This window comes from Cupressus sempervirens, chromosome 10 (assembly GCF_028749045.1).
Source record: "Cupressus sempervirens isolate cs-2001-9-10 chromosome 10, ASM2874904v1, whole genome shotgun sequence".
Taxonomy (NCBI): Eukaryota; Viridiplantae; Streptophyta; class Pinopsida; order Cupressales; family Cupressaceae; genus Cupressus; species Cupressus sempervirens.
In genome coordinates this window covers 673,397,108-673,416,268 of record NC_143127.1, presented here as the reverse complement: position 1 = coordinate 673,416,268, position 19,161 = coordinate 673,397,108, and the positions used below count along the sequence as shown (strand labels likewise).

Genomic DNA, 19,161 nt, shown 5'->3' with positions numbered 1-19,161 from the left:
AAACCTTGATTGAAACTTTTTTCCATTGAGCTTGTGAAATTCAATTATGTTTCTTTCTGTAAGATAGTCAATTTAGACTTTTAAACACTTATAATTTAAAATTGGCTTCATAATAAGTAATGTTGAAACCATTTCTCATGTACTTTGTCAGAACATATGTACTTTCCACTTCCATCAAATAGAATGAACATTAGATATCAAATTATGTAGAAACAAACTTTTGAATCATGTTTTAAACTAAAGGAAATTATTAATGTTCATATTATTTGTTTATTCAATGGACACTCACACATGACACACACTAATACCTTCCATAAACAATTTTTTTAAAAAAATCACTTAATTCTAACAAGAATGTTAACGTTCTCTTTAGTAACACCATCTATTTAGACATAAATCTCTCAAATTTAATTAAACTAAATTAAATGTTTAAAAGACTACAAAATTTAAATCACTAACTTATCATAATTTTAAAGAGTTGTTTTTAAATTTAATATATACTAATTTGTTATATCACATGTTGCTATATAAAACTAAAACTAAGAATATCTTTGTAATCTTTGGCATTGGAAAAAAATGACCACTAGTTTCTATAAAATAAATGCTCATTTTTTATATTTTCAGAGAAAATTAATAATATTTATCCAATGACTCTCATAATAAATTGTCGTTTCCTCTGTGAAAAAAAAATTATATGCTTTCAGTCATCTCTATACTATACTTTCCACCTATCATAGAATACTAAGGTTTCCTATGAAAGATTGATATATTTTATAACAAAATAAATTGGAGAAACTGGATTGAATTCTTTTCATTTAGTCTATACAATCCAATTATATTTTTTGCTCTAAGATAGTATATTTTTACCATTTACACTTGTAATTTAAAATTGACTTGGTAATACATGATGGTGAAACCATTTCTCATATGCTTTGACAAAAGATGTTGAATATCCATTTCCACCACGAGGTAATCTTTGTCAAGCCTACAATGTCAACTCTGATCTAATTAGTTTAGTTACCAAGCCTATAGTGCCAGCTATAATTTGTTCACTTAAGTAGTCTCATAAAACAATGGGAACATAGAAGAGGATTGGGATTCAATGCAAAATGATTTGATGATTTTATTGAAGCAAATGAAAATGTTGTGAAACAAGAATATAACCAATGGATTTGGGCAGTGTAAAAAAATAGATAGTATCAATTGTTGATAGTTAGAAAACCATGATTGTAATACACTAAAATAAGGGCCTCCTTGGTTGCTAGCATAAGAATTGAAAATCAGAATGGAAATGGGGACTGAGACTAGAAAATAACAATTCCAATCATGTTTGGTTCACTTGGAATTTGATTGGGAATATGTTAATCCATTGTTTTGGTTGTACAAAAATGGAATAGAAATAAGGTTAAGTTTTGTATTTTTTTAAATCACTTAATTTTTTAATTTTAATTTATTATTATTATTATTATTTTCTTTAATGGTAAAAAGGTTAATTTATTTTCATTTTTGTTTTAATCATTGAAGTTAATGAGAAATCTAATTTATTTTATTTCTTTAAAAAAATAGATATAATTTAAAAAATGTTATAAAAAATATAAAAATGTAAAAAAAAATAAAAATTAAAAAAAAAAAGTAAAAGAAAAAAATAATTCAAAAAATTAAAAAGAAAAATATTAAAAATTTAAAAAAAGAAGAAAAATCTAAAATCAGATTGGGAATAAAACTGACCTATTCTAATTATAGATATTTTTTGCATAAGCATATGCTCATTTTAGGGGCAAAATTAGAATGTCTTCCTATTCACAATTTTGATTGAGCATACCAAACAATGAATATAAAACATATTCTAATTTTCTCTTCCTATTCTAGTCCTATTCCAGCAATCAAATGGACCCCAAGGGAAAACTTTAGTCATAGATAAATAGCAAAAATATTCTTTGATGAATTAGCAAATGTAACAAGAATTCGTTGCCTACCTCATAGCTAAAGAAGAATTCGTGCAAGAACCTTATTAATCATAATAACAACAAAATCATGAAATTAGATTCAATGTGTGTATCTTTAAATATCAATGTTAGTAGTAAAGGTTCATACAAAACAATTAAAGAAACCAAATTTTTAGGACACATTAATTTATAGATGGCTATAATTTTATTGATTTCATACAAAACAAGTGAAAGATTCATACAAAACAATTAAAGAAATTAAAATTTTAGGGCACATTAATTTATAGATAGTTATAACTTTATTGATTTCATACAAAATAAATGAAACAAGTGGCACATAGTAGTGTGTACTTGACTATTGTAGTAAATTTATAAATTTATTCATTTAATTTAGTTTTATAGATGATAATAATTACTTTTCTATTAAAAAAATAGATTGAATTGTTTAAAGTGCTAATATAGTATAGTTTTAAATATTCAATAAAAAAATTACCCTACTTTTAAAATAACCAAACTAATGAATTGATTGAACAAAAGAAAATATGTTCTTAGTTAATGAAAAAAATATATTAAAAATAATTAAATAGTGATCATTGATTAAGTAAATCTATAATAATACCAAAATCTGTAATAATATAAGTGTGAAAATGATTTTTCACAAAATAAATGGTTAAAATATTTTTTTAAAAATTCTATAATTTACATGTTATAACTTTTAAGATATCATTTCTAATTTTCATTATTTTCTTAGAAACATATGTATAATTTTGTGTTAATTGAAAAAATAATTGATACAATAAAATACTTTTTTTTTTCATTTTACAACTTTGAAATTTAGTAACAAATCCTCTATTTAAAAAAAATTGCTCATATCATTGATATAGACCAATGACATTTCAAACTAATTATTATATGATTTGAAACAAAATCAAAAAAATAAAATGCTAAAATACAATATTTTCATTGGTCCAAATTAATTCACCAAGATGTTACAAAATAAAAGCTAACAAAAAATAATATACTCCATAATATAATTACATCTCTTTTATCTACATTCTTTATGAAAGTTTAATAAATTACATCTAATAAAGGTCACATGTGACTATTACATATAACTAATTGAAAAAATAAAATGAAATACTATAGAACACAACATAATCACTTGTCTTTTATCTATGTTTTGATAATTCTAAAATTGAGTAACCAAAGTTAGATAAATGTACATGTTCCCAATAAAAAATATAAATATAAGATATTATATATTCATAATTATCAAAATCTAATTCCTCTCGAATTTTAATTATTTACCTACAATACATATAAATGATTTATACAGCATAAAGATTTTACCATATGACAAGTAAAAAGGTTGCCATTTTCTTTTAGACTAAGAAGGAATTCCAATACAATAGTGTCATCGTTGTCTTTTGGAAACACTCCTTTTGGAAGATTTGATCCAAATGTATGGAATCTAAATATATTATAATCATCTTTTAAAAAAAATTTATATTCTTTCTATAAAAATGATATACTAGATTCAATAAAAGTGACTGTCTTTTAATTAATTACTATCTAAAATTAGATAAATATGCATCCTCCTAATAAAAGATATACATATAAGATGTTCTACATTCATAACTATAAAAAATATATTTTCTTACTAAAGTAAAATAAATTATACAATAATTAATAATTTAATATAAGTAATCTATTTTACACAAATATTACATAATATAAAAATTTGAATCTTTATTTTATTAAATCAATTATATAATATGACTATTCTACCAAACATTATATTTTTTACAATATAATGACATAATTATTATGTTGGGAGACATATACAATGGAAGCAACAATTTTCAGTATGAGAATATTCTAAGGAATAATGTGTGTAAGGAAAAAAGATTTGATGAGTTACAAATGAAATTCACTTTTAAAAATTAAATTAAAATAACAAATGTCATTTGTCAGTCACAAAAATTATTAAAAACTAAATAAAAATATGTAATGTCATTTGACAATCATAACTATTAACAAATGTAAATAGAAAATAAATTTGATAGAGCTACAAACAAGATTTATTTTTTAAAATTAATTTAAAATAGAAAATGTAATTTGACATTCACAAAAATATTTAAAATAAAAATAAAAATATGTAATGTCATTTGACGATCATAATTATTAACAAGTATAATTAGAAAATACATTTGATGGGAGTTAGAAATGAAATTTATTTTTAGATATCAATTTAAAATATATTCCATCTCAATAAGAAAGAAAACAAAGTAGTTACACAACTTTAAATTAATTATTAGAAATATTATAATATATATTTATTATTATTGTAATTAATTGAATTGTTTGTGTATTAATAGATGTTATATTTTTCTTATTCTTAGCCTTCAAGAACTGGTCATCACAAGTGGTGTCAGAAAATAATTTAGTCATCATGGGAATAGAAGTTTATGGAAATTCATGATGGGAAAAAAAAACCATCTTGTGAAACATTGAAAATGAAATGAGATGTTGTATCGAACAAAATAACCAAACTTTGATTAGTCAAATAGAAAAATCAAACCAACCACTTCTTCAAGCACTATAAAATAAGGGAAATTCAAATAGTAATAATCTAAAAGATCAACCTACCCATAAAGATACATAAGCTCAAGTCATTTAGTAAATAATATTGTGTCTCTCATAGTCTGGATGCCACAACTTTCATTCTTATCTAGGGGAAAGTTACCAAGAGAGCAAGAATGGATAAAAAACCAATGAACTAAATAGAGGATATACCAAGAGCCTATGTAGAATTAGAACATAATATTAGGGAAGTTTTGTCATTTAGAGAATTTTGTGAAGATAAGAGAAAGGATACATCCAAGATACATGTTAATAAATATCTTAAGCATAAAGAAAATAAGGTGGATATAATATAATTTGATGGATCAGGAAAGATTAGGACATATGATTGGCTATAGACATTGAACACTTGCTTGGCGTTTAACCTAATGACTAAAGAAGATGCATTCTAATTTTCCATTCTCCATATAGAAAATGTACCAAATGAATGGTGTGACCATGGGATAAACACCCGAGGCCATAACAATATCACGTCATATAAGGAATTCATGCAAAAAATTGCGATTTTTTTTTATAGAAGACATCCCAAAGAAGATTTCAAAAGACTAACATATATTAAACAATAAAGGACAATTGAAAGTTACCATAATTAATTTTAAGTAAGATCAATGCGAGTGAGAAGAATGGATGAGGATTGACTAACTAATCTATTTATAGTTAGATTAAAGGAACCACTTAAAAATGATTTGTCAGTTTTTGAAAACCTAGAAATCTTGAGGATGCATTTGAAGCAACATTGAATTTAGAGGCTTCATCATACAATATAGCAAATAATAGCCATAGTAAATTAATTTAGAAAAGAGATGGATCCTATGAGAGATATTTTTCTTTTAAAAGAGAAGAACTCCACAAAGTCTAGTACTTAGAAAAAAAAGAGCTTAAAAGAAAGTGTTAAGATTAAATAGCTTCATTTGGATTCAATTGACCTAAAGATAATTCTTTTATGGTTATTGGGAAATCATTATTTAGACATATACATGTGTGTGTGCATACATACATATATGTACACATATATGTATATATATGTATGTGTATGTATATATATTCATATATATACACATATATACATATATATGTGGTTATTGGGAAATACATACATACATACATACATACATACATACATACATACATACATACATACATACATACATACATACATACATACATATATATATATATATATATATATATATATATATATATATATATATATATATAAATTTTTTAAATTTTTTTTTATGTATGTATGTATGTATGTATGTGTACATATATGTGTGTGTGTGTGTGTGTACACACACACACACACATATATCAGTATATGGTTATATATTATTTTTAATATATTATCTAATGATGATTAATCATAGAGACATGTCCCTTCATAAGAGATGTCTCGTCATCTCATATTTATAAGTCAAATCTGCATTTGGAACCCACCCATAGATGATGATAGTGTTACTACATTTGTAGAAGAAATCCTTGTAACTCAACATGGTATAAGAGAAAGACTATAAATGTATGTAGAGATTCTGAAATAAAAAATATGATTAAACTAAAATTTTAATTTCCAAACACAATAAAAAAATCTTGTTGGTTATTTCAAAATGAAAACTACTCTAGTCCCAAATTGAAAACATTCAAGTAGTAAAGTAATATCAGACCTAGTTCCTACCAACCTAGAGATAGCAACTATAAAATATGCAAGTCATTCAAAGCTTGAGGATATTCCAAAGACATATCAAGTATTACTCATAGAATGATAGAGCACAATACAACAATGGTAGATCAAGATTTCTATTACACAAAGTGAGTAATACCTCTAGTAACATCATCATGAAAAGTAATGGCAAAGAAGCTCATGTCAAAATTTTCAAGAGGCCAAGTGCAAGGACAAAATAATAGTTTGTACCTTATATAGGGTTTAATATTGAACATAATGGAGAAGTTGCTATCTAATAATATTTTAAAAGACCTCGATGTTAGTTAAATCTTCTTATAGTAAATGGCCTACATTCTAATATACAAAAAACATTTGTGAAGTAGCATATTAGTGTGCTGAAGTATCATAAATAACATTATCTTAAAGTGAGCATGAAATAAAGAGGAATATCAAGGCACAATAATCATAGCAGAGATGATATAAGGACCAAGTTGTAGTATGATAAATTAACTAAATTTTGAGTGTCAGAGCCCCAACATCTTAATCACCCAAATTTAATATACAATCAACAAACTAGGACACAATTGGTGGATGTAATTATAGGAACCGACCTTTATATTTGTACTTATATAGTGTTAGATGATATCAAATTTCTCACACTTACATAAAATAAGAATGGAGATGACATTAGTACATTTAGGAAAATATGTGACTATGTGACTAAAACATTTAGTCACACTACTAAAAATTTTAGTCACATGACTAAAAATAATCATATTCTACTATTTCTTTGCAATCTCCAACTATAAGTGACTAAATGCATGACTAATTTGGTTATTAGATAAAATCAATGCCAGTCTGGTGGGCAAGAAGCAAGATATCTCAGTCAACTCTTCTTAGAGAAAAGCTATCATTTTAGACATATCTAAGCATTGTTGATTCATAGATTGAAGCCTTGAATCCCTTTTTGCAAAAGTTTCTTCTAAAGAAATATTCTCTTTGGTTCCTCCCACACTCTTTTCACTTGGGTTGTCTACTTTATTGATTATCTAGTTTATTTTTGGTGAATGGGGGGAGGTCAACTTCCACATGTCTATGAAATCATCTATTAGATCCATATTGCATGAGTCTAGATCCTTAGTGTGCATGCCTAAGCTCTTTTCTTTCTAAATGTGAGGTAGCTCTGATATATTAGTGTAGAGGCCCATGCATTTGCATAACTTATCTCATTGTCATTCCCATCTTCAGACACTAAGGTTAAGCTTGGTGGGTTTCTTAAAGTTTGACCTTGCAGCTGTTCTATATGCAGTTCAAGGGTAGGTTTTATTGGTTTCTAACTAGTGTATAAAACTTCTAATTGTTTCTCTAAACTAGAAAGTTTACTAGATCTATTCTAGCACACATCATTCTTGAAGATTGAAGGTAACTATTACACTTTGACAATGCCTCTTTTTTCATTTTTGTTTCCTCTTCAATGGTAAAAGGTGTTTAGTTAGGAATTTATACTCTTTTTGACATTTTTCTTGAGAATCATCATAGCTAGAATCGTATGAAGTTGAAAGACATGAACTAGAAGCTTTCATAGGTGAACTCATTTACCTTCCTTCTCCTACCCACTTTCCCCAGTTCTTGACTTCCATTTTCATTTGAGAAAGTATAGTAGGCCTTGACAATTTTTTTTGTAGAAATCCCTAGAGTCTTTGACACTCAGCTTCTAATTTTGCAATATTTTTGATAGTTTCTAAATAGTTCTTGTTATTTGTGTCTGCACTTTTCATGTTCATAGGTCTTTCTTCATTGTGGATCTCTAGTTCCTCGTTAAGCACATTAATTTCATATTGGACACAAGAGTTCTTCTTTTCATATGACTCAATGTTATCCTAGAGCATTTTAATGTCAACTTCAACTTGAGATCTAACTTTATTTAATTCTACTAATAATCTTGACCATTTCTACAATGACCCATATAGTTCAATATTCTCTACACTTTATTGAAGAATTTTTTGTTCCAAAACCAATAGTTTGGCCTCAAATTCAAATTTGATTTTATCACATTCTCTGGTCTTGTCGATGATAATTTCATGAATTTTATGCTACTGCACTTCTCTTACATGCCGAAGTTTCTTCATGCACTCTTTTAGAGAACCATCCAAATGGGTTACTCATTCTTCAAGAACAACCTTTTACTATGTTAGAGACTCAACTTATTTTGAAGCTAGAGCTTCCTTTTGAGCCTTTTCCTAACCTACCATGAAAACAAGACAATTAACTAAATATCAGAGCATGAGGATAAATGATATAGGAAAATAGAATATTGGAAAAAGAGGGGTAAAAATTTATTAAGATAGAAAGGAATACAACAAGGAGAGCTCAACAAGGAGGTCAATCCTAAGCAACAAGATCATCAAATTCTTGCACCATCTCAAAGGAAAGTTTCCCTCTATCCATAATATTCCAACCCGGATCATGACTAGAAGCCTATTTGGCTAAACAATTAGCAGCTCTGTTCCATTCACAAGGAATATAAGTGAACCTAATGAACTGAAAAGAGGTAGAGAATAGAATAATTTGATTAACAATAGTGGTCAGCTAACAACTAACATCCTCAAGCTCCTACGAGGAAAGCAAGTTCACCACCACTTGGGAATCAGACTCACAAATAATCTTACTCCATCCCCGCAAGCAACACTATTCCACAACATATAAAATAGCCTAAGCTTCCATGAGATTGTTCGTGTAATCACCCTTATGAACTAAGAAAAAGAATTTAACATCACTAGAACTACAACGAACCACTCCCCCAATAGAATATTGACTGAAATTTATACAAGGAAATATTATTTAGAGAAGAAAAATGACATGTCTAAAATTTCTAATTAGTCAAACAATATTTCCTACACAATTGTTTTTGTGATGTTAAATCACTGTAACTGATTTCAAACATTGAATAAAAAAAGGCGCACACACTTTTATTCAAAAAAAGATTATATTGTGTACACTGTAAATATAAAGATTGTGAAACATATTATTCACAAGAGGCATTTAAATCATTTTTTATATTTCATCATCCTTGTCACCAATTTTTTCCCAATCTATAACATCAGGAGAGTAGTTTCTTGATTAACTCTCAATTTCCAAGAATTGTTTGGTCTTTTAGTATTTTACTATTCAATATTATTTTCCCTATAGTCATGTCTCAATTAATATAGTAGGTACTCCCTTATATATGTACTTTTCTTCAAGACCAATTTCCAATTGTCATAGAAAGATCTAAATTAATTTTAAATATGAAAACTAAACACAAATGGCTAAAGAAAATAATAAAGAATCCTACCCAACAAGACATCTTTTGCAAATTTGGTGTGCTATTTCACCAGACTTTCCTTAGTACTTATATCTAACATTGCAGCAGAAAGTTTTTTCATTTAAATACTTTACTTTCTCCCCTGACTCATAAACTTGAATCATTTCCTCTTCTGACATATGAACATGATCTGCAAGAATCCTGATGATATCATTCTCATCCAAATAAAATACTTATTGTAGCATAGCTGCACAACAAAGCTATGCCCTTTTGAAATTCATGTAGATGCATCAAACAAGGGAAATCTAAGTAGATAGCTAAGGAGAAATCTAGTGGCCAAGCCCATGTTTGCAAGCTCATGTTAGTATACTACATTTCTCAACTTTTGATTGTCAACTCAACTCAACTAATAATGAGTTTGATGGTTTCTTTTATGTATACAATGATTGATTTCTTTTTCAACACTCAAATAGGGATGTGTGCTTTTTATTCATGCTGAATTCTACCAATGTAAATACAAATAAACAATAGTAGGACCATGCCCCTAAAATATTATTTCATTTCCAACTATAATGAATTTAGTGTAAAGTTTTGTTATCCTGACAATGCCACATTTCAGTTATGAGGATGGAAAAAATTGAGAAAAAGTGACCAATAGAATCTCACTGAAACACAGAGAGATGAACACATGAAGCTCTATTTTAATTTTGTCTAGCATGAATATTTGTTTGGAATGACCATCCAAGAATCTCTTAGGAAATATATTGTTAGCCTTCTCCAACTCCCTAGAAAAAAATTCATCCTAGCTATGAGTAGATTTTTCCACATCTTTTTTGTTCTCTAATCTTCTTCTCACCCTTCCTCAAAACCCATGTACTAGCATAATCACCAGAAACATCACAGTGTAAAAACTTACAAGATGCTCCTCTGTAACACCTTACTTTTGCATAGTCATTACATAGGGGAGGTGTCCCTCTTCTTGTAATCTTACACTCATACACCCCCTTGCCTAAGGTTATGTGGTAGTGCCCTACTACTACTCTTACACTATTTTCAAGAATAAATTGAAAAAAGAACATAATTTTTGTTACTATTCAAATTCTAGAACCAAAAGACAATGAATAATGTAACTATAATAAATCAAATAGTTCAAACACATTAAAAGATCATCCAAGAAACTCACACTATATACTTAACAGGTTAAATGATTAGAGTGGAAGAAAGGGTAGAGTACTATAGAGTCTTATCTCTTTAGCTACCCCCCAATGAAAATATTGAGGTGTTTCTTTTCTTTTTCCCAGATCTTCATTCATTCACCTATAAATTATAATCATTTATTGACTCAAATGGCCTACTTTTGCATTGTTTGTGAACATAGATAACTACTATGGAATCTAAGCCTAATGAAGCCTTAGGCACATTGGTTATTTTTAATTTATCACTGGTGTATATTCATGTGGTATGGTAGTAAAGAGGGTTAGCTATCTTGAGAATGATCCAAAAATGATTCCTTTGGTGGGCATAAAGTAGTGGTTTCACTATTGAGAGATCAAAATACTATTTATCGATGCAAGAAGAAAATTGTGTCTATCATATAAATAATATTTTTTTCTATCTATGCATGCCAAATTATTGTCCTTCTCTATGAAATATAGTTGTGTTGGTGCTAGCTAATAACAAAGATGTATGAATGACTATGTATTATAGGAAAGATGGACAACTTGATAACCAATAAAATAGTTAGAAAAATTGATTAAAAGTGAAGGAATGGAGGGCGTAACACATCTTTCTAAATTATAAAGAACACAATCTAGAGATTAAGGAATAGAAATCCTAGCACAAATGTTCTAGCATTAAATAGAAAACTTGATCATGGAGGCATGCATGCACAAGTCACATTTTCATCCATTTTTTTCCTTTTGCCCCATTGATTTACATGGACAAAGGCTTGGGGTCATAAAATTTTGGTCTAGAGAATGGTGACTTTGATTAGGAAATGCACATTTCTTAAGTAGAATAGGGTTTGGGATGCTATTAGTAGTCTATTTTCATATGTAATCTCTCTCTTTTTGAAGAAGATTAGCATTCAACACATGAGGTCGCCTGAGGTCACCTTCTACACCTAACTCTTCTTAAGCTATAGGGCAACATATTCTAGAGTCAAATCTATGTCTCTAATATGGAAAGATGAGCCTCCACTTTTAATTCCACACAATGAACTTCTTAATGGCCAAGACCCTTAATCCCTTCTTTTTTACTCTCCCATTTTTCTCTAACCTTGACAATATTGTGCTCATTGAAAACTAAAGCTTTTTGTTTGGTGGTGAAATAGTGTTGTGTTAAGATTCTTGTAACTTTATTGGGAAGATTCTTTTTCCCTTGGTAGTTTACTTATCCTATGGTTGACCATGTTCCATGTGTTGAACCTCTTGGCTAAAGGAACTAAATTATTAGTGTTGAGTGGTGAGGTCCTCAACTCTAGCTCATTTGTTTCCTTACACTATTGTAAGATAACAGACCACTACCCTTCTTCTCTAATTCATTTGCCTCCAATATTATTTCAAATGGGTAAAAAAGTGTTCATCAAGTCATCTTATTTCTCTCTTGCATTTGTTTCTAACATTTCTACAAAACATTGAACAATAAAACAAACCTATAGCCTGCCAAAACAACTGCATAAAGTTACCATTTATGATTTACAACTAAAATAGCTTTTAGTTGTCATAACATTCTTTCCCTATTCAAAAATTCATCATTCATTTCAAAGGAAAGCAACACATACAATCTATATTCTATTACAATGCAACCTTCCAATTGTAAGTAGCTCTCACAAATATGTTGTTACAATGCAATCTAAAGTGTCATAAATATATTCCCATAAGTAGCCCTCACTTAAGAAAATAGTCTTTAAATCCATTTCCCTTGGTAGCAGTTACATCCTTAGTCCTATAATGTCAATTGGCAAGAGGGATTTTTAGTTGGGCCTTCCAATCATGTGTACTGGGATCACCGTTTTCTCTTTGTTGTTACTAGCTACTCCATCTTTGTGGGGCTAAATCTCACTTCTACTAATCTACTAATGCTAGTGATTATTGTGTTTAATATAATTATTACTATTGCTACTGACATTATTACTATTTTTTGTACATACTGTTGATGTGCAATTTTTTGAGCAGCATATTGCTCTAAATTGAACTACCCTGGTAGGTTGTTCAAGATTGGCCCACCATTACCCTAGGTGACATATCTCCCTCTCTAATTCATCCCCATTCTAGCCATAGAATGTGTATGTTAAGTCCTTTGTTTATTAGATTTGAAGACTCTAACATCTAAAAATTACTAATATGAACAATTAAATTAAAATAAATATGAACAAGTCACACTTATTTCAGTGTTTTTTAAGAAAGCCTTGCTATCTTCTCACTCCCAAATGTTGATTGTCAATAAATTAGACTCCTAATCTCACTTGTCAAATCTGATTTTATTTTTTTTAGATTAGAAAACTCTAACTTTATTGCCTGTTTGGTGTTACCAAACTCATTGACCATATTTTAATTGAAGAATATATCTCTTAGTTGTTTAGCTAATTCGTTTCCTGCTAGCGCTTACTGTATGGTTGAACTACTTTCACTGATCTCCTCTTTGCTAGTAAGCAATGATGACATCTACTAAAGAATGCCTAACTTTACACACCTAATTTTCCTTGCCAAATGTCTATGTTGGTTGTGCTAGATGGAAATTTTAATCTGTGTGGATGTCTCCATGAAGCCAAAGATTAATAAAAACAAAGAAATATTCAACAAGAGAGTATGCAAGAAATGAGCTTTCTTTATATTAAGATCTATGAGATATGATACTATGTGTATAATGGTTTTACTTATAAAGGAAGTTCCACAACAATCAAGTCTTTGCTACAAATATTTTCTAGTACTACCTCCAACGTCCACAACAATCAAGTCCTTGCTAAAATATCTAATGAATTAAGAGCTTCCTCTCATGTATGTTGTCCACCAACTTTTGATAATGCAGTCATATAAGATGGAGATGAATCTGTAATACCAATGCACATCTTGTTTGCATTGAATCAAATGATGTTTTAAATTTGGCCTTGGGTGGTCTCATTAGTTAAAAGATATAATGTTGTTTTGACTAGTTTATCTACAAGAACAGTACAAGCTTGCTTGGAAGAACATAAGATAATATTAATCATAAAAAAAAACTTGTAAAATACCTAATAGTACATGTATGAGACATGCATGCAAAAACATAAACCTTTTCAACTAATTAGTTTTTAAAAAGGTTTATAATGAATGGTTTGTAAGGTATACTTATTTGTTCATATTTTTGTAAATAAGATGTAAGTTAAGCTAGTTTCATTTACGAGGAAATTATATGATTGAGAAATTAGAATTCTATTGGAATTGATGCATTGAGCTATATTGCATATGTGATGTGAGCTGGAATTTGACTATAGATTGGATTTAAAGGATGTGTAGTATTCTACTTTCTATGACGTTGTGTTTCCTTATTTTTTGGGTATGCTTTTCAATTGGTTATTTTTTGTGTAGAAATTTTAAGCTACATTTTTACAAACAAAAGTTCAGAATAACATGAGTATTATGAAATGTTACTCTGCATATATATTTTGGGCAGAATGATATTCTTTTGGAAGTGAGATAAGCATGATTTGGTTGATTTTTTAATATAGTTGATGTTGAATCTCGAGTGTTGTGAAATTTGATTATAATTTAGCAATGATATTAGTGAGTCAAGCTAAGATATTGATTGCAGATAACTTTGGTATTGGTTCTCACAACACCTAACTATAGTGTAAATTAAATAAAGGGGATTAATGTTTAAGGATTGAAGGTTACAAATTGTGATAGAGTTGTGTTTTGATATGTTTAATTTTTGTTGCAGCTATGCATGGTGAGGGAGTCTCGTTTTGAAGGACATGTGTAGATGAGAGATGGATTGGTGTGAAATCAAAAAAGAAATCATCAAGCATGACCATTCATTTTGGTATGATCGGCACTTCTTAAGAAAAGTGAATAAAGTTTTTGTGGATATAAGTCCTTGACAACATATATGTAGTGCTAGTTACAAGATTTCAACTACTATTTATGTTTCTCTATGTATATTTTTGAAGTTGGTATTTGAATTGAGGTTGGTGTCTCATGTGGTTGAAGATGGTGTTCCAAAGAGGGTTCGTTCTCTCTAGGAGTTGGTACTCTTGGTGAATTGGTGCTAAATTTTGTACTGTTCATATAGCACATTCTATACCATCCACTGTACACCAATCTGCATACCCAGGCATGAATCATTTATAGTTTGAATCAGCTTACCAATGCAAATTCAATTCCTTGAGTTCTTTTTCACATAAAACAACTTAATTGTTTGTTAAGTCTGAAAATGGATAAGAAAACCTCAAATCAAATTAGATAATGCAGAGCTTGATGATCTTCTTTTAATACCAAATATTCTTGCATTTAAAGTTTAATGAAACTTACATCATCACATACCATTTATTCTCTACTTAACGACATTAAATCTGCACATTTCATGGCTTCCAAACAGCCCGATAATATTATGATGGATGGGATTTAAAATCAACTCAATTAAACCATCTTAGAGCTGCCCAAAGTAAATTTTTATAATTCATAGAGGATCAGCTTATACAGCCCAAAACAAAGGACACTTTCAGATTTATTTAAATCTGAAAGTGACCACCAAAACAAGGACTATAATGACCAAGAAAAGTCTAAGAGAAATACATACCATGAAGCCGTCACCAAGATATAGTTTCAGATTTTTCTAAAACAGGTTTTGTGCATTATAAATTGTGCCTTGGGTGAACAAGAAAATACCAAGTCAGTTCATGAACCTGCAATAGTTCAGTGCAGCAAGAAACTTAATTAAAATCAGATTTTAATAGAAAAATGTTATGGATCACTTAGAGAAAGAACTGATGCTATTCTTCTCATGTTGTTACATGAATTAGTGATTCTTAGAACTGTTAAGAAGCATTCCAATGTATCAGTTCTTCAGCTCAAAATAGGAAGTCGATAATCCAACTCAAATCAAAATTTTAAAACAATCAAATACCCAATGGATTCTCAACGCTATGAAATCTGCATTTCCAATGAAATTAGTCTATGTAAAAGAACCCGATATATTAATAGGAAGGCTTTGTTAGCGTATTGAGTTTTTCACTGTGAAACTATTCACCAATAAATTAAACAAGTTCAATAGCTCTGCCACAAATTGGAAAGGACTGAAAATATAAAGAATTCAATGCTGAAACTTCACAGGATAATGGAACTTGTCATTTTAAAACTTGAGAAACCACATGCAGAAGACCTTTTTTATTAACTAAATCTTACTTCCATTACATATTGATTTTTTCCCACAGAGAGAGAACTCTATTCTCTGCTACAGCCAAGATTGGCTTCACACATCACCACCCATAAATCAATCACAACAAAATACTTTAACTAAGAACATCAAATCAGTTCTTGATAGTCACCCAACTACTATAGCTGAATACTAACCACCATATGGGAAATGCATTTTTCATTTGTTTCATTTTTATATTTTTTCAATTGCATATTTTGAAATTCATCATAATGCCCAACTTTGTAAAAAAATTTGTAAGTTGACAAAGCTTGTCACATTTTGACCTTTAGATGTAAATCCTTTTATTTCTTAATGTTTTGATATTTTTAGAAGTGCTCTTATACCATTGCCATTTTGGTAATGAAAGCTATTATGTCATGATCTTTTACTTGAAAGGGGGTTTCCTGAGAAATTCGGTTGTTGCAGCTTGATGGTTGTTATCTTTATGTTTAATGTGGTTTAAGAATTTGAGAAACAAAAGATAAAACTCTGGTTGAAGACCCAGCCAGGAGAGAAACGGGCTACAACTTGTTCAACTATATCATATGTCAGATCAATTTTTGGGAAGAAGTTACAAAAATGAGAAATGTCTAATAGTTGTGAATCTACAATCTATAATGATTCATGCCTTTCATCATCCTCCATCTCGACTAAATTGAAAATAGTTTCAATGATTTTACCTAGATTTTTACGGCACTTCTTAGCTAGTTCCTTGGAATGTGGAAGCTATAATAGTATAGAATCATAGTCCCAAAGACATTTTGTAGCCATTTAGCTTAGTTCTAGTTCTCATTGATCTACTGCTAGGTTGCCAACTATGACCTACCTTGAGAAGTGAGCTTGCAACAATACATTTATCTTTATATGTGGATCAATATATTTTGGTTTATAGTCGATAGAATTTTTTTGATGAATTATCAAATTTCTTATTGTTGCTTCTTCACCTGGTCATTTGGAAAGCTACAAATACTCTGAGGCAGAGGAAAGAAATTCAAGAAGCCAATTTAGATTTCTCCTTGCAGTCAAGGATGAGTTGAAGAGTTCAATGGTGGTATAGCTAATATTAATAAGATGTTATCATCCCTAGGCTCAAAGGAGAAAGATGCATATCATCTTCTATGACAATAGATTTGCTTGATGCCAAATCACTCAATGTGCTATCTACAAGCTCAGAAAGGTGATCCAAAAAATGCCTATGATTGACACTATGAAGATTATAGTAATTTGGAATCTATGTGAACCTTTGATAGAAGAATGTCCAAGTAAGATAGTCTACAACGTCATGCTTACTTTCAATAGTGCCCCAAACACTTGAATGTTGGTAGATGTTGGGTGGATATGAAGGGATTGGTGATGAAAGCTTTTTCCTCTTTTCTGTTCCATTTTCTCTTTTTCCAAAATTTTAAAGGTTTTTCAGTTCTCCAATACAATTTGACCTTAATATTAGATTTGTTTTAAATATGATAGAACTGGAGTATTTCCAAAATCATTATTCATCCCAAATGTTTAGGTTAGACTATGGAAGTCCTTGTCATGGCAATTGATGCTATTTAATGTCTTTTGGCTAGTTTCTTGCATCTTGACATCCTTATCACCATCACCCGATACACTTAGTCATCTTGACATCCTTATCACCATCACCCGATACACTTAGTGCCAAGGAGATGGGGACCATTCACTCTCATGGCTAATTCCAATTTTTCCATGGCAGAACTAAATTACTTAGCCATTCAAATGATCTATATCAACACTAAATTTAGAAAAGCTAACTACTGATGTTAGGTCATTATAATGGTTTGTTAATTTTCTTGAGGACCAACCATCACTAAACTCAAAAGAAATTTGAAATTAGCCTTTTTGGAATTGAATATTGCTTTATAGCATTATCTTTGGATTTGGATAAGTTTTGGTCAACTTGCTGATGTTAACAATTGTTTGTGATTTAATAAGCTTTTGTATCTGGTTGTGCTTCTTCGATTCATTTTATCTTCACAAAATGTGTGGTTCACTCATTTATAACTCCTCATAAGTTTGCATTCCATTGAAAATCACCACGATATAAATTAACACCATTCTAATGTTGGTGCAAATACATTTGATCATGGCTTAGGCAGTTGTAATATTAAGTTCCATTAAAGATTATAAATTATATCACTTAGGATGTTGTGATATATTATTATGTTAAGTTTTTTATTTTAAAGCATAGAGGTGCTATAGGGCCCACTCTGGAAATCTTTTGCACAGTCACTATTCTCACACTATTTATTCACAATTTGTATAATTGGGCAAAGACAATTCAATATGTAGAACAACAATTTTTTAATATGAAAAACTAATATAATTGCAATTTGAACCCACACTTATCTGATTATCATCTACAAAACAAAACTAAGTATCATTGTAGAGACATATGTGAGGGCTAATGATTCTTCTTTGTCACAATAGTTTCAAGCAATCTATAATACTTTGAGAGTCATTTTCACATTGATGCAGGTACTCGATTGGTTGTTACTCTTTGAGGAGATGAAGAATATGCGGACTCTGATCTTATCAAGAGTGTGGAAGGAGAGTCCATTAGTTTCATTGTTTCTACTAGGAATGCAACAATTGTAGCTTGATTCTAATATTGAACATATCATGGAAGGTGACACATATTGGCGATGCAATCCTACAAATGATACTAACTAGGTGTGTTACAAGTATAGTGGATATTTGATATTCTCAATGATTTATCTTATTAATCTAGTTATGAATTCTTCAAATACTTTAGAGTGATGAAGTTCACTTTTAGAACCATTACCCTATAGATAACTCAATGAGAATCCTGGAAAAAGTGATTTAAACTAAGAAGAAATATGATTCCTAAAGTGGTAGTATATATGTTATTCTAGCTTATTCTCTTTGAAGAAATAAAATAAATTGAATGTTTTTTCGATAAAGTATAAATTATTTCAATATCCATTGGAGTTAGAAAGCTTAATGTTTTTGACAAAGCAAAAGTACAAGTTAAAATTGTGATAAGATAGGAGTTTTATTTATTTCCATCTCTTTTCACTTTTCCTTGTATTCAATTCTCCATATAATATGCTTCTAAATATACACTTGAAAAGGGATATATAACATATATTATATCTTGGATTAACTTCTTATATATTTTGGCGTTGTCTAACAAAGCTCTATTTTATTGGAATCTGCAACTATGGGATCCCCAC

At 29.4% G+C, this 19,161-nt stretch overlaps 1 pseudogene; it reads right to left on the bottom strand.

Moving 5' to 3' along the window:
• Positions 1-7,052: 7,052 nt before the first annotated feature.
• On the bottom strand, positions 7,053-16,302 carry LOC149535613 (filament-like plant protein 4; annotated as a pseudogene).
• Between the last annotated feature and the right edge of the window lie 2,859 nt (positions 16,303-19,161).